The sequence below is a fragment of the Geotrypetes seraphini genome, chromosome 9 (assembly GCF_902459505.1).
Source record: "Geotrypetes seraphini chromosome 9, aGeoSer1.1, whole genome shotgun sequence".
Lineage (NCBI taxonomy): Eukaryota > Metazoa > Chordata > Amphibia > Gymnophiona > Dermophiidae > Geotrypetes > Geotrypetes seraphini.
Genome location: NC_047092.1, coordinates 84,672,274 through 84,695,455, shown reverse-complemented (window position 1 = coordinate 84,695,455; position 23,182 = coordinate 84,672,274).

Genomic DNA, 23,182 nt, shown 5'->3' with positions numbered 1-23,182 from the left:
TCTGGATGAGGCAGTGATCTTTTCTCCTTTTTAAGAACATAAGAACATAAGAAGTTGCCTCCGCTGAGGCAGACCATAGGTCCATCCTGCTCAGCGGTCCGCTCCCGCGGCGGCCCATCAGGCCCATTGTCTGAGCAATGGTCTATACCTATCTATACCCCCCAATCCCTTTTTCTTCTAGGAATCTATCCAAACCTTCTTTGAAACCATTTAATGTTTTCTTGTCTACAACAGCCTCTGGAAGCGCGTTCCATGTGTCCACTACCCTCTGAGTGAAAAAGAACTTCCTAGCGTTTGTTCTAAACCTGTCCCCTTTCAATTTCTCCAAGTGCCCCCTTAGGGAGCTGAGGTAGGCTGCACAGGTGAGTAAGGCTGTTACAGCCTGTGAGGTGAATAGGGGATGTATGTGTGTTTGGAGGGGGATCTGTAAATTGCAAATATGAATGTTTATGTATGACTGTATATGTTCCCCCACCCCTAAATCCTAAAATCAATGTTTTTTGTTTTGCCATTCGTTTAGCATTTTTTTTGTGCCCCAAATCTTTTTTTTTTCAGAAGTCTCCTGTACCTTCAAATCTTCTTGTTTAGGGTGGGGATGGAGTCCTCTGGCTCTTTTACCCCTAGTACATGCCAGGATGGCACAAAAAAATGTGCTGAGGAGTGTCCTTGCGCCATGTGCCACAATATAAAGGAGGGGGAGGTGGGAGCATCTGGCTCAGCCTCCCCTTTGCGCTCTCAGGCTCTGGAATAGGCAGCAAGCCCTTTGGTTCATGCCATTTTCTTTTCTGGGCCTTAAAACAGCAACCATTCCATGCAGAAAGATGAGGATGCACCTGTGCTCAAGAGGCACAAGTTGGAGTCCTCTTCTGGAGACTCAGCTTTCCCTAGTTCAGCATTTTTCCTGGAATTCATCAATTTGATGTAGAAAGACTTTCAGGAGAGCCGTCCTGTCACAGTGTAGGCTGGAAACATTTCAGGTACTGCACATGGGGGCAAGATCTCCCAAAATGCTCCTGCTTCACTAGCTACCACTGACAAGGGCATAGGAGACATTACAGAAGCAGGTACAGATGATGATGAGTCTCTCACTGTTCCCTTATTGTGTCAAGATGCACCCACCCTGTTGGTGGATGCAGGGATCCAGTCTGGCGCTTTGGAGCCCATGCTGGCTCTTGAACCAGGGGATGATCCCACAGTTCTGTGCTTATTCAAACCCACTGCTCTACTAGATCTCATTTCTGAATCCCTTTGAGAGCTGAATTTAGACTTCCAGCCAATTCCTTCTAAGTCCTTCTCTCTGAGTGGTGTCAAGAGTTCAGTTTTCTATATTTCCCTAGCATCCTGACATCAATGTCTTAGTCTTGGAGCAGTGGGATGCTCTAGAGGAGTCTCTCAAGGTAGCGAGAGCTATGACTCAGCTATATCCCATGGTACAGGAGTGCCATCAGCTGTTTACTCAGCCCAAGGTGAATTCCTTGGTTGTGCAGATTACAAAACACACCTCTCTCCTGAGTGAGAGTAACGTGGTGCTCAAGGATATGCAAGCTTGCCGAGTAGATGTGGTCCTCAAGAGGCTTTGGGAGTCAAGACTACCTCTGCAGCATCCTTCGTGACCCACGCCTGTCTTTCCAGGCTGCAAATCCTAGTTTGTGAGGGCGATGAGCCCTTGCCCCAACTCCTTTTTATCAGGAGTTATGTGGCATATGCTCTCTACGACATATTTCATATCATGAGTAACGCATCAACTTACTTTATTTCTGCCTGAAGGATGTTATGGATCTGGCAATGTGCTGGGGTTTCTATCTCCAAAGCAATTCTTAACAGACTCTCTTTAAAAGGGCAGTTGTTATTCAAGAAAGGACTGGACAATCTAGAGGTACTGGGTGCTCTAATTTTTATAGCTCCAGGAGGTCTAGACAGCAGTGTTCTCCCTACTGTGTTTTAGCTGGGTGCTCCACCCGGCTAATTTAGGTGAGCACCTGGCTGTCATCTGGGGGTAATTTGCATAGCGTTCCAGGCCTCACCTGGTTTCTTAGCATATCCGCAAATCAGGAGCTGGCACGGAATACAGGGCCTCTAAGATGAGCTCTGTGCACCACCCCCAGGACTGCAAAAGCATTTCTGCCAGCCATAACCCCAAGCTCTGCCTCAAGCCTTCACGTGGGCACTCCTGTTTGCACGCTGCTCCTCTTTCAAGCCCACACCACACACACTGCATTCTGGGATGTGCAGTCCTAGAGGACTGCAGATGTTCTGCAAGTTATCACTCCTTCCTTATGTACTTGTATGTACATCGTGCACAAAAATATTAAATAGACCTGTTATCGGTATATAGGTGTATGGATGTGTGTAATTTTAAGTACATGCAATTTTTCTTGCTGCTACAAGCCTGATCTTTTTGAAAACAGATACGAGTTGATAAATAAATACCCTTAGTACCTAACTCCAGATGGAAACCAGAAGAGGGGGAGCTATCATTGGGCTCTTCTATGGGGCATGCTCCTTGCTCCGCACCTGCACAATGGGCCCAAGAGCGCGGTCTTGAATGTCCCAGGCCGGAGAGGAGTGAACTTCGGAGTCACAGAGGGAGTGATACGCTGTTAGTAGTGTCTCTTGCCTGTTAGAATCGGGTTGGGGTTTTGGGAAGTGTTGTCCTTGGTCCCTGGAAGTAAGTTTTCAGTTTCTCCTAGGGTTGGGAGATGCTTTTATGCTCCTTTTATTTGAAGTGAATCTTGCCTGACGCAGGCCCAGGAGACCTTGCTTTGCTGTGCGGCATGGAACGCTATGCAAATTACACCTTCATACCCACAGTGAAGGAGTAGGGGCAGGGAAGAGGCTCTTTCCCGCCCCTACTCCTTCACCGTGAGCAGGGAGGGGTAATTTGCATAGTGTTTGTCACATCGATCTGTTAAAATGTTTGCACCCACACTCCAAGGGTCCGCCCCCCTCAAGCTTTTGTTCCCGCTGAGCGTGAGGGATGCGGTAGAAAGTTTTTGGCAGATTAAGTTAACGGCAGACTTGTGGTTGTGCCTTTCCCTTTCCCTCTGTACTTTTATGAACCTATAGGAGGAAGGAGATCGTGCTGCTCGTTCATCTTCGCACTACTCGTTCGTTTTCATTCTAGTTTCATTTAATTTCGCTTACCTTTAACTTAATTTACCTTTAATTTCATTTAGACAATCGCCTTTGGCCGTTTTGATCACTTTCGATCGCCTTCAGCCGCCGCATCATGGCAGAGAGCCTTCGGGCGCTGGGGTGGAGAGCCACACGCCGTGACCAGGAGCTGGGGCAGTGAGGCGGCGGAGAGCTGAGGCCAGGATGCCCCCCACTCTCGTGAACCACCACTGTCGATCTCCGCCTAACATCAGCCCGCCCGGCATCCATCCGACCTTCGGCCCACCTGGCCCGCGCGCCCTGGTAGGGAAGAATCGCCCACTTGCCGCGGTGGAGAGCTGCCTGCTCCGCAGCATAGAGCAGAGACAAGGCATAGCAGAGAGCCAGGATCAGGGCCGAGGCCACCACGGGACACCTACAGCAGTGCCGCTCTCCCCACCAGTGCCGCCGCCGCCCACAACAGCAGTGCTCCCCGTGCGCAGTGGTGGAGCAGAGAGACACAATCCGAGGTTGGGATCTGAGCGACCGCGCTCCCAGGCGCTGCACTGGTGAGCCGAACGGGGAGTCCTGCGGAGGTTGCTGCTGCCTTGTCGGCCTTCAGTGGCATTGAGCTTCATCGTGGAACCATCGCGGGGAGGAGAGGGAGAGCGGGAGCCCGACCCTGTGGGCAGACAGTCTGTGGAAAACCTGGAGGATCGGCACTGATACCAGAGGGCAGGGGATTGAAGCAGGAGCCCGATCCTGCAAGCAAACAAATTGATTCCCCATCCCCCAAACCAACAGGGAAACCTATAAATAACACCGATACCAGCAGGGAAACTTAAAAATCTGCAGCAATACCAGCACCGATACCAGCGAATTGATCCACCCATCCCCCAAACCAGCAGGGAAACTTAAAACCAACACCAATACCAGTGGGGAAACTTAAAAGTCAGCACCAATACCAGTGGGCAGGAGCCCAGCCCTGCAGGCAAGTGAATTGATCTGCCCATCTCCCAAACCAGCAGGGAAACTCAAAACTAGCACCAACACCAGCGGGGAAACTTATAAATCAGCTCTGATACCAGCGGAGGCAGGAGCCCGACCCTGCAGACAAGAGAATTGATCCGCCCATCCCCGAACCAGCGGGGAAACTCAAGAACCAGCACCAATATCAGCGGGGATACTTATAAATCAGCATAGATATCAGTGGGCAGCAAGAGAGAGAGGCAGGAGCCCGAGCCTGCAGGCAAGCGATCTACCCCCCTCCCCCGAACCAACGGGAAACTTAAAATCACCTATCTGATTCACCGTTATTTAATTATCCTAGAAACGGGAAATATCAGAAACTCCAAATAGCCATTAGGACAAGAAGGAGTCAGTTTAACCTACAAGCATGCATCTCCTATTGCTCCTTCTAATCTATTTAATATGCAATAACATTAAGGATGTTAAGTCGCTCTATCCACAGCTACACTTTACCCATTACCCTGCTTTACACACTAGGTTTATAATCAACCAACAAGAAGATAGAGAAAATCAGATCAAGGTAATCTCAAGCAATGGAAGACATCAACGCACCCCAAAAAACAAAAGGATAAGGGAAGTAAAACCTATCAGAACAACTACACCCACCAAACCTATCACATCTACTTCCGTTCCCTGTGCATATCTCAATACCAGATCTGTCATGAACAAAGCATTCTTAATTAAAGATTGGATCATCAACAAGCAAATAGCCTGTCTCTTTCTAACAGAAACGTGGCTTCTGTCTGAAGCTGACCCAATAATAAATTATCTCATACCAGATAATTTTAAAATACACACGCTAAATCGCGAAGGAAGAAGAGGGGGAGGATTAGCAATTGTTGCCAAAGAAGGATTTGTAGTTGAACTTCTGGATTCCAAAATGACCGATCAATTAGAAATATTAGCTTGCAAAATTAGCAATAAAGAACTAGAAGACTCCCTTTCTTGTATTCTATTCTATGTTCCGCCAAAAAGCTGGCCAAAAGCTAGAGAGGACTTTTGCAAATTTGTCCTACACAACTCAATCACTTCATCACATAACCTAATCGCAGGAGACATAAACTTACATCTAGATGAAATAGACAATCCAGAAGCGAAAAACTTTAAAAACTTTCTTTCGCTACTCAATTACAATCTCCCTTCACCTACTCAAATGCATAAAAAAGGCCACCACCTAGATATGGTAGCGATGTCCATAAAGGAAAACACAAACCCTCCCATCTCTCTCTCAAACGGTACCTGGTGTCATGATATCTGGTCCAACCATTTCACATATTATTTCAATCTCATTTGGACCCAGCTAAAAACTAAGACACACCCAAGAACAAAAAGAGATCACATCACAAGGGGCCATATCAATCCAGAGGAATATTGGTCACAATATGATCTACAAGCGAAGATAGAAGAAGAAGGAGTCGACTTCCATGTTCACTGGATGAAAACTAGCACGTCCATCTTAGATAAAATTGCCCCAATACGAAAGAGCAAAAGCTGCTTAAACAAATACAACAAATGGTTTGACGTCGAACTCCTAACAATGAAACAATCAATAAGACGATTAGAGAGAATCTGGAAAAAAACGGCAAAAATGTCAGACCAAAACATCTGGAGATCCAACATAAAACTCTACAAACAACAGATAAAAGAAAAATGTAAAACATTTTACTTGTCCAAAATCAACTCTTCTAATACTGGCTTAAAAGGAGCCAATACAAAAGAACTGTTCAACATAGTTACAAATTTATTCGACACCACACGCCACACTCAACCCATGCATAATGCCAAACTACCCTCAGCAAACGAATGAGCACAACATTTTGACTCAAAAATCAAAAACCTAAGAAACAACTACTTGACAATTCCTGCATACGAACATCAATCAATTGATATACCAAGAAATGAAATACCAGCGGATATGATCTGGAGTTCCTTTCACAACTCAGATTGGAATAACTACATCAAATTATATAACAAATACTCTAATTCATACTGTGTCTTGGACTCATGTCCCCCAGAGATTATGAAAGCAGCTCCATTAGGCTTTAAATTATTCCTATTGAATTATCTAACCAATAATCTATAAAATGGTAATTTCCTCACCAACAATGATCATATTATAATAACCCCAATCCCAAAAAATTGTAAAGAACCAGCAACATCAATAGCCAACTATAGACCTGTAGCATCTATTCCATTTATGGTAAAAATCATGGAAGGACTGGTACACACCCAACTAATGGAATACCTTGACCAATTCTCTCTCCAATACGAAACCCAATCTGGTTTTAGGCCTCTATTTAGCACTGAAACAGTAATTGCGGCCATTCTGGACAATTTGCGCTATCTGTTCAGTAAAGGCCTCAACGCCCTAATCATGCAATTTGACATGAGTTCCGCCTTTGACTTGGTGGACCATGGAAAACTGTTACAATGCCTAGACGCAATCAGAATCAGAGGAGAAGTACTGAACTGGTTTCGAGGTTTCCTTATATCACGCACATACCAAATCCGTTTTAATCACGATCTCTCAGATACATGGAGCAATCCATCTGGCGTGCCACAAGGATCACCGCTATCCCCTTTGCTCTTCAATGTTTGCATGTCCTCATTGGGTGCACAACTATCCCTGCTGGGGATAAAACTAGCTACGCTGACGACTTCACGATAATCATCCCATTCACCAACTCTGTCTCAGAAGTCACCCCCAAAGCAACAGAAGTATTAAATCAGATGGAGCAAACTAAACTCAGAGAAAAGAAAATTTTTCATAGCAGCGCCATACCCACTCGACACTAAAGCACCAATGTGCATCAACAACCTTAGTTATCCAATTCAACCCACTATGAAGATATTGGGTCTAACACTGGACCAAAATCTGACCATGAAAGACCAGGTAGACTCCTTGATCAGAAAAATCTTTCACACCCTCTGGAAACTTCGGTCCATCAGAGCTTACTTCGATGCCTCATCATTTCAAATTCTAGTACAATCCCTTATTCTGAGTCAACTCGATTATTGTAACATCGCCTACTTGGCACTCCCCCAGAAGTACATGCGGCAATTGCAACTAGTTCAAAATACAGCGGTTAGACTACTTTGTGGACTGAAGAAGTTTGATCATGTGACACCTTCCTATCGACTTTTACACTGGCTACCGATGGAGGCACAAGTGAAATTCAAGTTTGGTTGTTTTTGCTTCAAGGTACTCTATGGCTTAGCCCCTAAATACATAACAGACCTTTTCTCTTTCTCAACCAAGAGACACAAGCGAAGCTCACACCTGAACTTCGTTTCTCCACTGGTTAGAGGTTGTAAATTTAAAAGTTTCATCAACATCTTCTCACACATCAAGCAGCATTATGGGGTAAAGACCTTAAACAATTGCTTGTGCCTACTACCTATGGAGAATTTAGGAAACGCCTGAAAACACATCTATTCCTGAAATACTTAGGAAACCAACCTATTCAATCTTAGTCCTTAACAACCAAGCGCAAGAACCACCTGTCGCTAAATCTGTACTTTGTTTATTCGTTCAATCTGTAACTTTGCTTACTCACTCAATCTGTAACATTTCTAATCATTGTAAACCGCATAGAATTTCACGGTCCTGCGGTATATAAACTGTTATTATTATTATTATTACTTTCCATCAGGGTGTTTTTGTCCTGAAGAGAGAAAAAAAGTTCACAGCCAGACTTGGTTGTGCTTTTCCTTCTTCTTTCATCAGGGTGTTTTAGGCAGGTTGTCCAGAAGAGAAAAAAAAAGGTTCACCGCCAGACTTGGTTATGCCTTTCCCTCTGTGCTTTCCATCAGGATGTTTTTGGCAGGTTGTCCAGAAGAGCAAAAAATGAAAAGTTCATGGCCAGACTTGTGATTATGCCTTTCCCTCTCTTCTTTAATCACAGGGTGTTGGTAGGTTAAGTCCAGAAGAAAAAAAAACCCAATTCTTGTAGCACTCATTGTGGTTTTTGTTAAAGTTACCCATCTGCCATTCCTTTTTTTTGTTCGTACCTTGCCCTGCCTTAGTACAAGTGTGCATTGAATATCTAACGGGCTCCCACTTTCCCACTCAAAAGTCTTATTCATAGGTACTTTTCATTTTTTCTAAACGTTTTACCAACATGAGTATAAAAAGTGCTCAGAAAACAACACTACTCAGTTATTTCAGAAAAGAGACGCCACAAACTAAAGTAGGTGCAGCATCACCTGCTGATGTGGCAATTTCAGACAAAGACATTGCAGAGGCTGGTCCATCAGGGGAAATCTTTTCAGCACACACTCTGCCAATTGATAAATCTAGTCAATAAATAGGGGGACCACAAATTCAATGATCACTGTGTGATGAGTGATTGACGGTACTATCATAAATCAAATGTAGAATCATTCCAAAATAATAAATAGTAGTTCATAAAGATAATATCAACTTATAATGAAACCGTGCTCAGAGACATGGAGGTGAAAGCAAGGGGCGAACCCCTAAACTATCACCTTATCACCCAATCATCGCATATTCAATATATTTTCAGTTGATATTTTAAAAAATCTTCAATTGGCTGTGTACCCACAGGTTGATAACTTTTTTGTATTATAATTGTTCAATAACTCTTCAAAAGAGGACTTATCTTAAATCCCAGGTTCTGACGTGGCCTGTTTCGATCCTGCGTCAGGGCAGTGGCGTACCTAGGGTATGTGGCACCCGGGGCCCATCATTTTTTTTTTTTTGCAATAACCATGAAATGGAATAAATGGTCAGAATAGAAACAGGCAGTGAAAATTTTCTTTTATTGAACCTCATATATGTAACCATTATTCCAAACATAACATAACATAAATTATGTCTAAATTGTCATGACATTAGAAGTACATATGGAGTAGTTGCAGGTGATGCTTGGGACAGTTCTGATTGTGTTAGTTCGGTTTTATGTGTTTTTTGAATAGAAGGGTTTTTATTTCTTTTTGCAGTCTGTGGTTGATGTCAATTGGTTGTAGAGTTGGGGGTCGAGTGTTGCAGCTCGAATGGCTAGGAGGTTGTCGAACAGTTTTTTTCTTTTGACGTTTTTGGTTGGAGGGTGTGTGAATGGTGCACAAGTTCTCCTATGTCTGTTTGAAGTGGATTGAATTATTTAGCTGAAGAAATTAGTTACCCCCCATTCCACACACATTAATTCTCTTCTATTTTTGTTCCCATTATAAAAAACACTGATAAGTTCCCAGAAAAAAAATACATTAAAATAAGAAGTGAAAACAAAGGCCCCTACAGATGAGAACATAACATAAGAATAGCCTAACTGGGTCAGACCAATGGTCCATCATGCCCAGTAGCCCATTCTCATGGTAGCCAATCCAGGACACTAATACCTGGTCAAAACCCAAAGAGTAGCAACATTCCATGCTACCGATCCAGGGCAAGCAGACACTTCCCCCATGTCTTAATAACAGATTATGGACTTTTCCTCCAGGAATTTGTCCAAATCTTTCTTAAAACCAGCTACACTATCTGCTTTTACCTATAACTTCTGGCCACTTCATTTTTAAGTTTAGATCTTTCCTTTCAAACAGAGACCTTGCTAGATGTCAAATACAGCACAAGGTAACTTCACATGGACTTAGCTGTGCAGGAAATGTGAATCTCCTCATACACCCACCATATAGTGCAAAAATGTGTAAAGGTCTGTTTTTTTCTTTCGATCACTACATAGCCTAATGCCACACAAGCAGCGCTGTTACAAACATATTCTGTAGGTCAATACTAAGGATAACAAAGTTTCCTTCCTTGGACCAGAAGGAGATAAACCACTGTAAGAGATCCCAAAACAACACCCAAAGACCCACTCAGTGTGTGAATCAGTTGAGTGGAGTGGACTAACTGGGGGGTGGAAATGGGCCCGGAGTTTGCTCAGCAGAATTTCCCAGACCACCTCTTCCTCTCAACACATTGACACGCTGCCACCATCACCACTAGGAACACCTCACTGGGTAGGCCAGCTATGCTATAAACTTTATAAAACACATTATTATATTTTCTTATAAAGCACATATTTTAACTGACCTCTCTGACATCCTCAGCCTTTCCATTCACAAAAATAGAAGGAAGAAAAGTTCCCATTTCCTGCTGTCTCATGTCCCCGGCCTATACAATATTTTTTTTCTGCAGACCCTTCAAAAGTCTGACCAAATCCTCGTTTCACTTGCATTATAAAGTACTGAGGATGCCATCTCTCCCCAATCCCAGGTCCTAAAGTCTAAGACAGTAGCGCAAACTAATGCTGCCAGATACAGGAAAAAAAAATTTTGATTCGATTCAGCCCTATTGAATTGGTTTTTCAATTCGATTTTCCTGCCCAGTTGGGCTGATTTTTTTCAAAACTCCTGGTGGGTTTTATAGCTTTTTCACCCCCTTTGGCTTCTCCTAACCACACTGGCGCTGTGGTGTAAATAAAATAAAGAAACAAAAAGGACTTTTCCTCTTTCTGTTAAATCCTAGCTCACGTTTGCAGTCCAACACCAGCTCTGGCAGGATACACATTTCAAATCTGACATGTTATAATCACAAAACAGAAAATAAAATTAATTTTTCTACCTTTTGTTGTCTGGTTATATTTCAAATCTTGTTGGTCCAAGGCTCTGGTTTTCTTCTGATAACTTGCTTGCCAGGGTCTCCTTCTTTCTGCATGCTAACCATCCATCTGCCAACTCTGTCCTCCCTTTCCATTTCCCTTCCCTTCCCAGGAAGTCTGGTATCTTTCCTTTTTTTCATCTCCCTCCACAGATCCACCTTTTCTTAAATACCCTTTCATCCGGCATCTCTCCCTCCTTCCCCACCATCCCAGAGTCCACCATCTCTCCGTTTCTTTTCCTAATTACCCTCCTATCCAGTATCTCTATCCCTCCTCCACACCATCCCTTGTGTCCAATTTCTCTCCCTTTCTGTTCCTTCCCTCCCTAAATCCCATGGTCCATCATCTCTCTCCCTCTCCTCTATTTTCAGACCCATTATTTATTCCCCCCCCCCAAAGTTTGGCATATGCATGTCTCTTTGAACACCCCCTTCCCTCCGTGTACTTCTAAATCATGGTCCCCCCCCAAAGGCCTGTCCCCCCTTAAAGGTCTGCCTGTCCCTCCTTGAAGGCCTGCACCCCCCTTGAAGGCCTGTCCCTTCCCCTTGTAGGCCTGTCCCCCCCTTGAAGGCCTGCCTGCCTGTCCCCCCCTTGAAGGTCTGCACCCCCCGAAGGCCTGCACCCCCCTGAAGGCCTGTCCCCCACTTGAAGGCCTGTCCCACCCCCTTGTAGCTTCTCCCCCCCCCTTGTAGGCCTGTCCCCCCTTGAAGGCCTGCCTGCCTTTCCCCCCTTGAAGGCCTGTCCCCCCTTGAAGGCCTGCACCCCCTTGAAGGCCTGCACCACCCCCCTCGAAGGCCTGCACTCCCTTGAAGGTCTGCCCCCCCCCCCCCGAAGGCCTGTCCCCCACTTGAAGGCTTGTACCACCCCCTTGTAGCTTCTCCTCCCCTTGTAGGCCTGTCCCCCCCTTGAAGGCCTGTCCCACCCCCTTGTAGGCCTGTCCCCCCCTTGTAGGCCTGTCCCCCCTTTAAGGCCTGCCTGCCTGCCTTTCCCCCCCTTGAAGGCCTGTCTCCCCCTTGAAGGCCTGCACCCCCCTTGAAGGCCTGCACCCCCCCTTGAAGGCCTGTCCCCCCCTTGTAGGCCTGTCCCCCCCCTTGTAGGCCGGTCCCCCCCCCCCTTGTAGGCCTGTCCCCCCCTTGAAGGCCTGCCTGCCTTTCCCCCCTTGAAGGCCTGTTCCCCCCCTTGAAGGCCTGCACCCCTTGAGGGTCTGCACCCCCCCAAAGGCCTACACCCCCCCGAAGGCCTGCACCCCCCTGAAGGCCTGCCTGCCCCCCTTGATGGCCTGCACCCCTTGAAGGTCTGCACCCCCCCCGAAGGCCTGTCCCCCCTTGAAGGCCTGCCTGCCTGCCTGTCACCCCCTCCCCCTTGAAAGCCTGCTTGCCTGCCCGCCCGCCCCACCCTGAAGGCCTGATGCCCCGACCCACCCCGAAGGACCGCTCGCCCCCCTGGCCTCCCCGCACCACCTATGAAGCAGCCGCAGCAGGATCGCGAAGTCAGCGTCAGTGATCCCTGCGCTGCTTCCTGCGCCACGGTCCCGCCCCTCCTCTGACGTCAGAGTAGGGGCGGGATCGCGGCGCAGGAAGCAGCGCAGGGATGCTGACGCTGACTTCGCGATCCTGCTGCGGGCTGCTTCACAGGTGGTGCAGGAAGGTCAGTGGGGCGAGCGGTCCTTCGGGGGTGGCGGGGGACTGAACGGCAAGGCCGGGAACACCCCCTTAGGGCTGGTACCCGGGGCGGCCCGCCCCCCCCCGCGGTACGCCACTGCGTCAGGGAACCAAAAAGTTTGACTCCAAATAGTGCTTCAAGGGTGGGAATGTCTCTGAAACACAAGCAAATTTTCAAAACTAATTTATTTAGAAAACATATTTAAAACTTGTATTTAAATCCTAATCAAAAGATCCTGGCTATTATGGAAGGCACTCATCAAAAATCTGAATTCATTTAAAGCTGTGACTAGCGCAATGTTTAACCTCCACCAGTTCTAATGGCTAAACGAACGCCGTGAATCTTCTTCATTAAAAACAGCTGATTGATCAACATCATCATGCAATAGTTTGAAGTGCATAAAAGTAATGCAATGCTGGTTTTAAAAAAAGGGGATGTCTTCTTTCCTGATAGCTACAATATATTGTGAAACAGTGCAGTGGACAAAACTTTATGGAACAATGTTTTATACACGGAAGGAACAGGATAATTTAAACATAGGCTGATCAAAAGATATAAGACTGTCCGAATTACAATGTCCAATGAAGAGCAAAAGATCGTGTGCACCCGAAAATAGAAACTACTGACATTCACAGGAAAGCATGCCATTCAATCTCATTCTTAAGTCCCCCCCCCCCACACACACACACTGTCTGGAGAATGCCAAGCTTATATATCCAACTTTGTTCTTTCACATGCAGACGTTCCTTCAAATTGCCCCCCTGCGGGAGTACGGGTGCTTTTAACACAGAGTATTGCAACATAGTAGTCGGATGATGTTTGTCTAACCAATGTTGCACAAGGGGGGCTTCCAAAACTTGCATGGTAATCCTGCTAATATGTTCCCCAATGTAGACTCTCACATTTCTCATTGTATGGCTGATGTACATCAGCTTGAAAGGGCATTGAATCACATATACCACTCTGCTGGTAGAACAATCAGTAGCCGCTATTGATTTCCTATTGTGTACCCAATCTGGAACATTCATATCTTTCAACTCCCTACTGTATTGGCATGCTTTACATTTGGTACAAGCCATATGTCCCAAAGTAGATGTAGATGTGGATACTGTACCATGTACACTTACTGAACAAAATTATGCTCTCATTAGATATTGCTTAAGGTTACGTCCTTGAGAGTAGGCAAAGCGTGGAGGATCTGTAAATACTGTATGATATTGGAGGATACCCCAATGGGATTTAGCAATTTGCTTGATTTTGAATGCGTTATGTGTACAAGACAGCACACACACAATCGACGTATCCCTGGTCTTGACCATTGGAATCATTAGTATATCTCGCTGGCTGTACAGTGCTCTCTCGTAAGCCTTTTTTTCATTTTTCCCAACATTTATTTAGATATGAAAAAACAAAAAGAATACACAAGCTGAATGCCAACAAAAGAAGCATACATTAGTGCAAACAGAAAACAAAACATCACCCCCCATCCCCTTAATAAAACAAACAGAATAATAGACAGGTGTGTAGCAATCACCCTCCCACCCCGAGAGTCGAGAAGCAAATAATACAGTTCCACAAATAATAATCCACTGTCATCAGGGGATACCTCTCCATTGACTATAAGAAAGACAAATGTGACGGAAGGAGCCATAAGTGTCAGTATGCAAGGCAGTCAGTTTGGACATCAAATAGATCTGGTACAGCTTGGTAAGAAGGTCAGACTGTGCGGGAAGAAATGGCTTTTTCTACCAAGAGGTCACACAGAGCCGAGGCGCCGTAGCGACCAGCGTCACAAAACATGCAAACTCATACTCTAGCCCCCGAAAGGGTTTATTAAGGTGAAAACTGTCCATCTGAAAAGGTACAGGAAAATGCAAAACACTAGATGACTTTTGGGTTGATCATTTTCTCCTGTGTTTCCTGCTCTGTATTGATTTGTTTCTCTGTTTTGATTGTTTGCTCTGTTGTGTCATCAATAAAAATTGTTTCAACCTAAATTAAAATACAATGTCTGCCACTAATGATGTATTCATCTGCATTCTGCAAAGCAATAAAAGCTCAGCAAAAAAAAAAAAAATCAAATTAAAGGTGTAATCTCATTTTCTCAAGATTTTATTTTGGATCTTAATGACAATGATCTTCATCAGCAATGGTACATTTTAGGAAGTCAGGTTTCAAGGACATATTATTATCTGCCTGGCAAAAGCTAGCCTCAAACCAATGACCCTTGGGTTAAGGGGAGCATCTGTCTTCCAGGTGGAGCTGTTCTGCCTCCTGGGACCTGGCTCTAGCACCCATTTCTAGCAGTTTCTTGTATGTTATTGTTTGTTGAATTTGATATACTGCCAAGCTTTATCAAATCCTGTTTGTCTGTCTTGCCTGTTTAGATTGTAAGCTCTTTCAAGCAGGGACTGTTTTCTTACTCTTTGTGACTCTGTGCAATGCTGTGTGCGTCTGGTAGCACTATGGAAATATTTAATAGTAGTAGTAGATGATTTACAATAATGCAAAATGAAAAATAATGTAAAATAGGAAAGTTCCAACACAGGCACACAAGGAAATAAACTATTCAGATATTCTAGATCAGGGGTGCCCAATAGGTCGATCCTAGGACTCACGTTGCCTTGGCGATCTATCGAGCCGATCAATCTTCCTCTCCCCGACGTCAATTCTGCCATCGGAGAGGAAGTTCGGGCCAGCCAATCGCTGCCTGGCTGGGTGGAACTTCCTCTCCGATGGCAGAATTGATGTCGGGGAGAGGAAGATTGATTGCCCGAAGCAGAGAGAGCATGGTGCGGCGTCGGCGTCGGGTCCTGTTATCCATTGGTGGCATTTGGGTCCTGTTCCCTGATGGCAGCGGCAGTGGCAGTGGCTTGGGGAAGGGCAGGCAGAAAGAAAGAAAGGGGGCAGGCAGGGAGACAGAAGGAAAGAAGAGAAACAGAAAAAAAGAAAGGGGACATGAAGAGAGAAAGAAAGAAAGGTCAGGGAGAGAGGAAGAAAAAGTTGGGGGAGGGAATGAGGTGTGGAGGAGAGGAAGCATACAGGCTGAAAGATTGGATGCACAGTCAGAAGAAGAAAGTGCATCACCAGACAAGGTAGGAAAAATGATTTTATTTTAAATTTAGTGATCAAAATGTGTCTGAATTTATATCTGCTGTCTATATTTTACAATATGGTCCCCTTTTACTAAACCGCAATAGTGGTTTTTAGCGCAGGGAGCCTATGAGCGTCGAGAGCAGCGCTGGGCATTCAGCGCAGCTCCCTGCGCTAAAAAATACTTTTGTGGTTTAGTAAAAAGGGAGGGGGTGGGTATTTCTCTATTTTTGTATGGTTGTTACTGAGGTGACAGTGCATAGAGTCATCTGCTTTGACCTCTTTGAAAAAACCCCGGAATAGGAATGATAATTAACAATTCTATATGTACAGTGTGCGTTGTGTTTTTAAAAAATTTTATTGTTGGTAGATCATTTTGACTTGGTCATTTTAAAAGTAACTCGCGAGTCAAAAAAGTGTGGGCACCCCTGTTCTAGATGATAACTTACAGAGGTGATTAGGTTGCTCACCAAAACCTTGAATCAGTTAATAGGGTTAATAGGTTTTAATAGGGTTTTACATTTTTCAGCTTTGCCTCCTTCCTAATATAGATTGGAAGCATGTTTCATAATGCAGTGACCAAGCAAAAGAATGTGCTATCACAAGTACTCTCCCACCAAGCTCTATGATCATGTAAAAAATCTTAGAGCCCTGACAGGTACATAATGACCATAGTACTTAAATACTGAGGCAGCTGTTCATAATAAGCTTACTAGGCAAGAATCAGAATTTTAAATTGTATTCTATAACAAATAAGACAGCTAATGAAAAAATTAAAAAGAGGAGTGATATGGTCAAATTTACATATATCACCTAATATCCTAATTACAGAATTTTGCAGTTTGAAGATATTTGATATTGCTTGACGTGACTCCAGTATAGACCACAGTACTATGGTCAATACGAGAGATAAACGTATGAATCAGAGCCCGTAAGCCAGTATCATCAAGTAACAAACAAGAGGAGAGAATAATTTTGCCTCAAAAATAGCACAGAAACAGAGGCAAATGAAATGTCAAAAAATCAACCAAGGAGATACTTTATTGGGTCAATAATAAAAATGTCACTAAAAATAAATAGAGTCTAAAACATAATGTCCATCTTGATAAAGATGAAACTTGGTCTAGGGCAGTATTTTTCAACCTTTTTACACCCGTGGACCGGCAGAAATAATTATTTTGTGGACCGGCAAACTACTAGGACTAAAATTTTAAAACCCCGTTTCCACCCCATCTCCGCGAGCTCGGTCCCCCACAAATCATCTGATCCCATCCACGCAAGCCTCAGTTATGATTGTATATTGAATGTATTTTATTAAAGTATAAAAAGAAACAATATTCTGTACAATTGTCATTTTATAAATACAAATAACACAGGACAAGGATCAACAAAACCCATGTCCCTTCCCCTTCATATATATCCCCTCTACTATCAAGAAAACTGAACAAGCCAAATTATTACAGAATGCTACACAGAAATATCATGCTAACAGAATACTGCAGTCACACATGACAGGAATAGTGTTAAGAGAGTGCAACTAGGGTAACTGCCCCCTGGTCAGAGAGCGCCCTAAGCCAGCTGGAAGCTATAGAAGCACTGCCTGGGCTTTGCAGTCCCCAGTTATGTCTAACACCAGCTCTAGCAAAATATATATTTCAAATCTGATATATTCTAATCACAAAATAGAAATAAAATTATTCTTTCTACCTTTTTTTGTTTCTGGTTTCATCTTCTTTTCACTCTCTTCCTTCCAGCATCTGCCCTCTCTGTCTCTTCAATCCAGCATCTGCCCCTTCCATCCACTGTCTGTCCTCTCCCCCTTCCATATGGTATCTGTCTTCTTTCTATGCCCCTCTCCCCTTTCCATCCAGCCTGCCTGCGCTCCCTCTCTCATTTTTACATGATTCATTCCAGCTTCACTGCTCTCTTCATTTTTATCTCTCCTACATCAGATATACCATCATTGTCCCTCTCTGCTTATTTTTCTGCTGACCCCTTCTCATCATCAATCTTTCTACTTTCTCATGCCTGTCTCTCCCCTTCCCCTCCTCTAATGTCCCTGCCAGCTGTTTCCTTCCTTTTTTTCCTTCTCCCTTCCCTCCTCTTCCTGTCCAGCAGTAACTCTCTTCCCTTCATCCCCTCCCAGCAGTATCTCTCCTTTTCCTTCCCTCCAGGTCCAGTAGCAGCTGTCCCTTTTTCTCCTTGCCCAGCAGCTTCCCAGACTCCTTTCCCTCCTCCCCTCCCAGCAGCATCTCTCCTTCTCCCTCTCCAGGTCCAGTAGCAGCTCTCCTTTTTTCCCCTTGCCCAGCAGCTTCCCAGACTCCTTTCCCTCCTCCCCTCCCAGCAGCATCTCTCCTTCTCCTTCTCCAGGTCCAATAGCAGCTGTCCCTTTTTTTCCCTTGCCCAGCAGCTTCTCAGCCTCCAACAATGGCTTTCTCCCCTCCCAGCAGCTCCCCTTACTTCCCAACGCAGCGATTCATTAAGGCAGCCTTGGCTCCTTTGTTGGGTTGCGCCGCCTCTGAGGAAAGAGGAAGTTGCATCATCAGAGACAGCCGTGACTCAGCAAAAGCCCCAAGGCTGCCTTTCTGAATCGCTGTGCTGGTAAGTAAGGAGAGCTGCAGAGAGGAGAGAAAGCCACTGTCGGAGGCTCCCCATGATCTCTCCTGCCCAGCACGGACCAACTGAAAATATCTCGATCTCGCTGGTCCTGTGCGGACCAGCAGAAATTTCCTGCGGACCGGCACTGGTCCACAGACCAGCGGTTGAAGAACAGTGGTCTAGGGCACACCTAGATTGTCCCAACTAGGATCCCAGTTTCAGCAGCCGTAAATGCCTTCATCAGGGGATAAATGGTCACTGCCGTGGATGGTGACAGCATAAACATACAGGAAAAATAACAATCTAAGTGCAGGAAAGCATCTGTGAGGGCAAAAGCTTGCCAAATAGTAAAATTTTGAAGAATGGCATGATCAGAGAATACTAACAAGACTGTTGCAATTAGCAGAGCAGCCTTACCCCAAAACTTTGGATGAAGGTAATAAGGGAACATTTGTAGATCTTAAATAACATAGGGGAAAGAGCAGAGCTCTCTGGTATACCTCAGTCCAACTGATACAATTTGGATGTCTTAGACTGAGATGTCACTGAAAAAGATCTATTGATTAATATGGATGAGAACTATTCCAACACCTTACCTGAGACACCTATTGAGTGAAACCCTGATATAAAAGCTTATGTTTTGTAAAATCAAAGGTTGAAGCTACATCTAATAAAATAACTAAAGCAATTTGACCATTATTTAATATGGTATATAGTTCACAGAGTAGAGTAGACAAGATTGTTTCCGTATCATGTCCCATCCTGAACCCCAACTAGCGTGGGTGTAATATGTTGGCGTCTTCAATAAAACTCTAAGACTTTTTAAGCACAATTTTCTCAGTTATTTTAGAAAGGAAACATAAGCTTGAGATAGGTCTATAATTTTGAGGGTCAGAGGAATCCATTGTAGTGGATTTCACAATGGGTTGAATGATGGCATGTACCCAATTCCAGAAATTTACCTCAGAAGACAAACTTTGATTACCTATGTGAAGGAACAAAGGCAAAAGTCCTTGTTTCAAGTGTTTAATCAAGGTAAAGCAGAGGTGTCAAAGTCCCTCCTCAAGGGCCGCAATCCAGTCGGGTTTTCAGGATTTCCCCAATGAATATTGTGACCAGGCAGGACTGGTCCTGCTCTGATCACGGTGATTTCTTGGTTATCCACCAGGGGGAGCCAGTAGAACTAAGAACTCACCAGGTATCTGATATCCAGGTCACCACCATGGGAGCCCAAGAGCTGTGCAGGTCCAAGCTGACTCAGCTAGATCAGGTTGTGCTCCTACTCTAGAAAAGGCAGCAGTTTGGGACAAACAGTTAGGCAGGCTAGGGAGAAGGATAAGGTTCCTCTCCCACAATGACTCCCCTGGTCCAAGCAGAGGTGAGAGAGCTGTACACCCATGGAGGTAATTGAGGCTGGTGACTCACTGGATCTACAAATGCTGGAGGAAGAAACCCCTATGGAATTACAAGAGAGTCTGCCTGAGGAGCTTGGGGAATATCCTGAATCCATGGAAGTTGGATTAATTACCAGATGCCAAGAATGACCTTTTGACTGTGAGTTTTTGTTTGAACTCATTTTGGACTCTGCATTTTTGTTTGAAGCTGTGAGTGTGTCTTTTTGGGTGAGGTTTGCAAATACCCAGGGAGGGAATTATGATAGCTGTTTTGTAAAGCTGTTTGGAAAGGCAAACCTAGGACACTCTTTATTTCCCAGCAGTGCTCCAAAGACTGCTGGAGGCTTCCGTTTTGGGGAACTGAACTTTACACATACCAGAGCAAAGAACTATATTGTTGCATTTCAACCTGCTTGGCAGCAGGCTGTGAGCGCCCTGAGAAAAGAAGCTCTGAACAGAGCAAGATCTCAGGAGGCTAAAGGACTATTGTTTGGAAAGGAAGAATCCTGAACTATTATTGACTGATTGTGCTTTGTGTTTTGTTTTACTTTATGAACCTTTTGCAAGAGGCACTATCTATTTTGCTTGAACCATCCTGACCTTTATTTTTGAAAGTAAATTTATGTTATATTACATAACTGTAGTTGTGGTTTTTGATTTGAGTTCCTTGTTGTCAATCCAATCCTGCAGGGTGACTCCAGGCCAGGTCACACGCTGGTGTACTTTTTGTGTTTAGCCACTTGGAGCGTAGGAGAGCCTCAAGGTTGGGCTGCTGTGTGGCTACAATATGCATGAGATCCATTTTCATGCACTGCTTTCATTGTATGCTAATAGATCTCATGCATATTCATTGGGGAAATCCTGAAAACCTGACTGGATTGCGGCCCTCGAGGAGGGACTTTGACACCCCTGAGGTAAAGGGTATCAAGTCTAATTGACAAGCTTTCTTCACAGATAAAACAAATTCTCAGATGAGAAATCAAAAGAGCATTCTTGGAAAGATTTTCATTGAGCTGTAGGCAAAGAATTGATTCCCCAGTGCATTATGATGTCAATTACTGCTTCTACAAGGAAACATCCAATGTTATGCTACCTGAGTCATGTACCTCTGGATCAGACATGGGCAACTCTGGTCCTCGAGGGCCGGAATCCAATCGGGTTTTCAGGATTTCCCCAATGAATATGCATGAGATCTATTTGCATGCACTCCTTTTAATAAATATTCATTGGGGAAATCCTGAAAACCCGATTGGATTCCTGCCATCGAGGACCAGAGTTGCCCATGTCTGCTCTGGATTCTATATATGATGCCTAGATTTATGTGCCTAAATTTGTATGCACTCCTGAGATGTACTGTACACACAAATTAATTGGCTAATGAGCCTTCAGTAATTGGGTACAAATAACCAAGTATTGATATTTACATGCACATTTAGTTGCACACTATTCTATAAGGCATGGCACCAAACTCTAGTGGCATGCAACACAAAAGGTGGTATGGCCTAGGTATGGTATGGGCATGTCAGGGGCATTCCAAAAAGTTATGCATGTTATTGCATCGATGTACCTAACTTAGGGCTCCTTTTATCAAACAGCAGTGCAGCCTTTTACCACAGGCTGGCAAGGTAAATGCTCTGATGCTCATTCAATTCCTATGAGCATTGGAGCATTTATCTCACCAGCCCGCAGTAAAAGGCTTGACCGCTGCTTGATAAAAGAAGCCCTTAGACTGCAGCATTTACAACAGGTTTTAGCAGATGTAACTCTGGTGCCAAAACTTAGTCATGGGAATCTGCATTACATGTGATTCTATAAAGGTCCCTTCCCATGCATTCCAGGATGCACCGGGAAGGGGAAGACCAGCCATTTTGAAGAGGCGGGCAGGAGGGACTAGGAATCCCGCATGCTGCCTTCTTCACATAAGAGGTAAGGGGCTGGTGTGGGTATATGGGGGGAGCCTGAGAGCTGAGGCAGGAGGGTGTGGGCATCCCTGCTGCTTATTTTTAAAGTAAGGGGGGTTGGTTCCATGGAGGGTGAGGTACCTGGGGACAGGAGGGAATGGACATCTCTCCTGCCTCTCTTTATTTTTGTTCCGGGAGTCATTAGGGGGCCTTCATTGGGGGGAGGGGCGGCTTGACTTTTCTTTATGGGGCAGATATTGTATGTGTGTAACACAGAAACATGATGACAGATAAAGGCCAAATGGCCATTCAGTCTGCCCATCTGCAATAACCATTATCTTCCTCTCTGAGATCCCAAGTGCCTATCACAGGCTTTCTTAAATTCAGACACAGCCTCTGTCTCCACCACCTCTTCTAGCAGACTGTTCCACACATCTACCACCCTTTCTGTAAAAAAGTATTTCCTTAGATTACTCCTGAACCTATCACCTCTTAACTTTGTCCTATGCCCTTTCATTCCAGAGCTTCCTTTCAAATGAAAGAGACTCAACTCATGCGCATTTACATCATGGAGGTATTTAAATGTATATCATATCTCCCCTCTCCCACCTTTCCTCCAAAGTATACAGATTGAGATCTTTAAGTCTGTCCCCATAAGCCTTATGCCGAAGATCACGTACCATTTTAGTAGCATTCTTCCGGACCAACTCCATCTTTTTTTATATCTTTTTGAAGTTGGGGTCTCCAGAATTGTACACAATATTCTAAATGAGGTCTCACCAAAGTTTTATACAGGGACATCAATATCTCCTTTTCCCTACTGGCCATACCTCTCCTTATGCACCCTAGCATCCTTCTAGCTTTCACCATCACCTTTTCAACCGGTTTGGCTACCTTACAATCATCATAAGTATAGGGACAGACTTAAAGATCTCAATATGTATACGTTAGAGGAAAGGTGGGAGAGGGGAGATATGATAGAGACATTTAAATACCTATGTGGCATAAATGCTCATGAGTTGAAACTCTTTCAATTGAAAGGAAGCTCTGGAATGAGAGGGCATAGGAAGAAGTTATGATGTGATAGGCTCCAGAATAATCAAAGGAAATATTTTTTTACTGAAAGGATGGTAGATGCGTGGAACAGTCTCCCGGAAGAAGTGGTGGAGATAGACTGTCTGAATTCAAGAAGACGTGGGATCTCTCAGAGAGAGAAAGAGATAATGGTTACTGCAAATTAGTGCTGCCCGATTCAGGAAAAAAATTTCAATTTGATTCGATTCAATTCAGTCTACTGAATTGGTTTTTCGATTCGATTCGATTTTCCTGCCCAATTGGGTGTTTTTTTCAAACATCCTGGTGGGTTTATTTTATAGCCTCTTCACCCCCTTTGCCTTCTCCTAACCACACTAGCGCTGTGGTGTAAACAAAATAAACAAACAAAAAACACTTTTCCTCTCTCTCTTAAATCCTAGCTCACGTTTGCGGTCTAACACCAGCTCTGGCAGGATATACGTTTCAAATCTGACATATAATCACAAAATGGAAAATAAAATTAGTTTTTCTACCTTTTCTTGTCTGGTCATTATTCAAATCTTGTTGGTCCCAGGGTCTGGTTGTCTTCTGATAACTTGCTTGCCAGGGTCTCCTTCTTTCTTCTTTCTCTGTTCTAACCATCCATCTGCCATCTCTGTCCTCCCCTTCCACTTTCCTTCCCTCCCCCGGAGCTATGGCATCTTTCCTTTTTTTGTCTCCATCCACAGATCCACCTTTTCTTAACTACCCTTTCATCCAG